The following is a 6,000-nucleotide window of genomic DNA, read 5'->3' on the forward strand; positions in this document are numbered from 1 at the left end:
TGATGGTGGATAAAATTTGGAATAAACTGGTCTCTTGACTGAAAGCACAAAAGATTTTAAACTTATAATGCATATATTCATTTGTCTACATTTCTACAAGATCTAGATACATAATTCCATTTTAAAGTTTCCGTAACCCATATTATTGTAATTTTTCACTGTAATTACTTGTGCATATGCTTGTATAATGCCACTTGGCTTAGGATATGTGAAGGGGGCTAATTATTGTTGTCCAATGTCCAGCAATCTTTTATGCCCTTGTTCTTGGTTGGTAAATTGCAAGCATTTTACGGGTGGAAGGTAGCAACCGTAATCTTTTAATGCACTTTTTCCAGACAAAAGCTGGACCAGTTCTTATAGCCATTAATCCATTTATTAGCGAAATACAGTACTCAATAAGCAGGACTAACATATACACCAATTGAAAATAGGGAAAATTGCATATTTAGTCCCTGAGTTATAGGGGTAGTGTAGATTCAGTCCATTAGTTATGGCCGTATCCAAGTTTAGTCCCTGAGTTATTCTCAAAGTGGCGAGTTTAGTCCCTGGCCATTAAATTTGACGAAAAAATTAAAAAATATTTAAAATTTGAGGGGTAAAATAGGAAATTCACATTTTATTCTTCTTCTTATATCAAAACCACTTTTACAATATTATTTTTCACTTCTTAGCCTAATTATTTTCAAGATTCTTCAATTTTAAAAGCATTTTAATAACTTTCAAATGACTTGTTAGGAACCTGGCTCTCGTATAACATACTTAAGACTTAGCACAAACAAAGAAACACATGATCATTGTATTTAGGTGTATGAAACACACTATCCTAACAAGTTTTTATTTTTTTACTAAGCAACAAATGTAATAAAATTTAAACTTTTGAGATTTTTTTTACAAACTATCCTATCTCAAAAGTTTTAATTTTATTACATTTGTTGCTTAGTAAAAAAAAAAAAAACTTGTTAGGATAGTGTGTTTCATACACCTAAATATAATGATCATGCATTTCTTTATTTGTGCTAAGTCTTAAGTGTGTTATACGAGAGTCAGGTTCATAACAAGTCATTTGAAAGTTATTAAAATGCTTTTAAAATTGAATAATCTTGAAAATAATTAGGCTAAGAAGTGAAAAATAATATTGTAAAAGTGGTTTGATATAAGAAGAAGAATAAAATGTGAATTTCCTATTTTACCCCTCAAATTTTGAATATTTTTTATTTTTTTTGGTCAAATTTAATGGTCAGGGACTAAACTCGCCACTTTGCGAATAACTCAGGGACTAAACTCGGATACGGCTATAACTCAGGGACTGAGTCTACACAACCCCTATAACTCAGGGACTAAATATGCCATTTAGATAACTTAGTTGCATAAGATCATCAACCCTATCAAGGATATCTGGATTAGCTGGTAGCAGATTTTCAGATTTCACTTTCAACACCTGTAATCAAGCCACCAAAAAGAAAAAGAAATAATTATAAACTTGACTACTATAGAGTATAGACCAAACACAAAACCTAACTAGTTAAACTCACTTTTCCCACAGGAAATGATATCACTGACTCAGTTCCAGAGGTAGAAATGATTGTCGCAAGCTCCCATTTCCCATTGGGAAGTTGAAACCAAGAATGTGACTTCTGAAAAGGTTAACTTTAAAAAATAGGTGACACAATCAATAAAAATTTGACAGATTCTACTGATTAAAAACCAATATGCAGAAATAATGTCAAAGAATTTGAGCACATAAATCCTCTGCTTCTTCACATAAACAACAATTAAATATATTAAAAAGAGAACTTCTATTTTGAAAAAGAGAATTGATAGGGAGAATATTTTGTGATAGAGGGGAAAAAAAGGAAAGAAAGAAGTACCATTAACATGAATAATATTTTTTTTAAATGGTATCCCTGGTGATAATAAGACTTTACACTTACCAACACCATGGTAGACAATTGCCAAGGGATAAAAACAAATATGTTTCAGGGGATAAAAGGCTCTCAATGTTTTTTCAGCTCAACAGAGTTGAAGAAATGATATGCCACTTTCTTAGAATACCAAAAAACACTCTAAGAATGAAATCATCTAAGTCATCGTTTTTTGTATGGACTCTGTTTGACGATGACGTTTTAAGAGTTTATCGCTTATTTTAAACTATAATTAAACTTTTAATTATGTTTGGTAAATAAGAGTTTTAAAAAAGCTCTTAATTTCAAGCACTATCCCACGTAGCATTCGGAGAAAAACAACTCCCACCATTCAATTTATTTTTGTTTCTATGCTTGTTATTTTGTGTTTTTAATATAAAGATGTCATTTTGGTTTCAAAAAATATATATATATGTATATATAAAGATGTCATTTGGAGTCTTTTTTATATATATCAACTTAATCAAGAACTAATTTTAGAAAACATTTTTAATCTCAATCACTTATCTTAACAGTATTCAGCTTCTAACAACTAGCTCAGTGCGCCAAATAGAGCAACATCGCATGCAATCACTTATCTTAATAGTTTTCTGCTTCTTACAACTAGCTCTTCATCAAGGAGTGCCAAATAGAGCCATAATTTAAATGTTTTTTTTAGCATTACCATGTCTTAAATACAAACTCTATTCCAAAGTTTCTCCCACTCAAAAGATATAACACATAAAACATCAATTTCATAAGAGCCCAACTACCAACCCATTTCTAAATTATATCACATGCATTGATGCAAGCAAATACAAAAACAGATAAACAAGAGACTACCTTCTTTTTTAAAAGCATTCTTCAGCAACTATAAGAGCCAGTAAAGGCACATTGATTAATGTGCTCTCATACTGAAGCAACACATGCTTGCAAATACACAAACAGATAAACAAGAGACTACCTACTTTTTTAAAAGCATTCTTCAGCAACCATAAGAGCCAAGTAAAGGCACATTGATTAATGTGCTCTCGTACTGAAGCAACACAAGTTTGCAAATATACAAATAGAGAGAATGAACTAGAATGATTCTACAACTTCCAAAAATCAAAGGCTAAAGTGTCATCTAGCACCATGAACTATATCCAATTATTCATGCCGCACCCTGAACTTTCATATCATATATATCGAGCCTCAAACCAAAATAAAAAATTCACCTAGAACTTTTAGCAGGTTTCCAGGTCTTCTTGCTGACATGGCGTTTGATGTGGCATTTCTCTTAACCTTATGTTGTCCATGTAAGCGTTTACATATAAAATTAAACAAAAAACAAAATTATTATATTAAAATAACTAGAATTTTATTCTCTTTATTTTCATAATGTATACTTTTCAATTTTGCAATTCCAATGTTTCAATTTTTTTTTTCAGAATTTATATTTTTTGGCTAATTTATTGTTTAGTATTTTTTCAATTTTCCAAATTTATAGAAATGCTAATTTTTTTTTGTTTGTATTTTTTTTTTAAATTTTAATATGTAAATGCTTACATGGACAACATAAGGTTAAAAGAAATGTCACATCACTTGAAAACCTGCGCCATGTCAGCAGGAAGACTTGGAAACCTGCTAAAAGTTCTAGGTGAATTTTTTATTTTGGTTTGCGGCTCGATATATATGATATGAAAGTTCAGGGTGCGGCATGAATAATTGGATATAGTTCATGGTGCTAGATGACACTTTAGCCAAAATCAAATAATCAAGTCACATACAATCTGAAACAAAATATCAGTGAATGGAACATAATGAAAAGTGGAGACCCGAGACCCGAACCTCGAGACCCTATACCCGACGCCCGAGACCCGAGACCCGAAGCCCGAACCCCGAGACCCGAGCCCTGAGCCTTGAGAAGAGACCCGAGATCCGAGACCCTAGACCCGAGACCCTTAGCCCGAAGCCCAAGACCCGAGACCCGAGACCCGCAACCCAAAGACCGATACCCGGACCCCGACACATGAAACCCTAGACCCGAGACCTGAGACCCAAGACCCTAAACCCTAGACCCGAAGCCCGAAGCCCAAGACCCGAGACCCAAGACCCCGAACCCCGAACCCTGACCCCGAGACCCGAGACCCTAGACTCAAGACCCGAGACCTGAAACCCTAGACCCGAGAACCGAGACCCGAAACCCGAAGCCTGAACCTCGAGACCCGAGACCTGAAGCCCGAGGCCCGAGACTCGAGCCCCGAGACCTAAGACCCGAGACCCAAAACCCTAGACCCGAGACCCGAGACACGAGACCCTAGACCCGAGACCCGAAGCCCGAGAATCGAGCCCCGAGATCCTAGGCCCGAGACCCGAGCCCGAGCACCGAGAACCGGGGACCCGAGACCCGAGACTACAGACCAGAGACCCGAGACACTAGACCTGGGCCCGAGACCCCAGCCTGAGCCCTGAGACCCTAGACCCAAGACCCGAGACCCAAGCCCAAACCACGAGATCCAAGACTCGATCCCCGAGGCAATAGCCCCGAGAACCAGGGACCAGAGGCCCGAGCCCCGAAACCGATCCCAAGCCCCAGACCCGGGACGCGAAACCCCAGGCCCGAGACCTGAGAACCGGGGATCCGAGACCCCATATATGACACCCGAGACCCCGTACTCGGGACCCGAGATCCGAGACCCCGGACCAGAGCCCCGAGATCAGACCCCTAGGCCCGAGACCCGAGCTTGAGCCCCTAGGACCGGGGAACCGAGACACGAGATCCAAGACCCGAGGCCCCGTACCCAGTACCCGAGATCATAAGCCCGAGATCGAGCCCCAAGATTCAGGGACTCGAGTCCCGAGAAACGAGACCCGAGACCCGTGACCCAAGACCCAGACCCCGAAATCGGGACCCGGGACCCTAGGCTTAAGACCCGAGAACTAGACCCGAGGCTCGAGACCTCAGACCTGAGACCGAGACCCCGAACCCGGGACTTGAGCCCCGAGAATTTGGGACCCGAGAACTAGGACTCGTGCCCCGAGACCCTAGACCCTAGCCCCGAGCCCCGAGATCCTAGGCCCGAGACCCGAGCTCGAGCACCGAGAACCGGGGATGCGAGACCCGAGACTACAGACCAGAGACCCGAGACACCGGACCCGGGCCCGAGACCCCAGCCTGAGCCCAGAGACCCTAGACCCGAGACCCGAGACCTAAGCCAAAACCACGAGATCCAATACCAGATCCCCGAGGCAATAGCCCCGAATACCAGGGACTAGAGACCCGAGACCCCTGACCCGAGACCTCGGGACCTGAGTCCCGAGACCGATCCCGAGCCCCAGACCCAGGACTCGAAACCCTAGGCCCGAGACTTGAGAACCGGGGATCCGAGACCCTATATGTGACACCCGAGACCCCGTACCCGGGACCCGGGATCCGAAACCCCCGACCAGAGCCTCGAGACCAGACCCCGAGGCCTAAGAACCGAACCTTGGACCAGGGACCCAACCCCGAGAACTAGGGACCCGAGACCCGAGAACCCGAACCAAAGACCTTTGACCTTGGACCCGGGACCCGAGACCCGAGACCCGAGACCTGAGACCCTTGACAATGGACCCAGGACCTGAGACCCGAGCCCGAGCCCCGAGATCTGAGCCACGCACCGCGACCCTAGGGTTTAGGGTTTAGGGTTTAGGGTTTAGGGTTTAGGGTTTAGGGTTTAGGGTTTAGGGTTTAGGGTTTAGGGTTTAGGGTTTAGGGTTTAGGGTTTAGGGTTTAGGGNTTTAGGGTTTAGGGTTTAGGGTTTAGGGTTTAGGGTTTAGGGTTTAGGGTTTAGGGTTTAGGGTTTAGGGTTTAGGGTTTAGGGTTTAGGGTTTAGGGTTTAGGGTTTAGGGTTTAGGGTTTAGGGTTTAGGGTTTAGGGTTTAGGGTTTAGGGTTTAGGGTTTAGGGTTTAGGGTTTAGGGTTTAGGGTTTAGGGTTTAGGGTTTAGGGTTTAGGGTTTAGGGTTTAGGGTTTAGGGTTTAGGGTTCAGGGTTCAGGGTTCAGGGTTCAGGGTTCAGGGTTCAGGGTTCAGGGTTCAGGGTTCAGGGTTCAGGGTTCAGGGTTCAGGGTTCAGGGTT

Source organism: Ipomoea triloba, chromosome 1, assembly GCF_003576645.1.
Source record: "Ipomoea triloba cultivar NCNSP0323 chromosome 1, ASM357664v1".
NCBI classification, from domain to species: domain Eukaryota; kingdom Viridiplantae; phylum Streptophyta; class Magnoliopsida; order Solanales; family Convolvulaceae; genus Ipomoea; species Ipomoea triloba.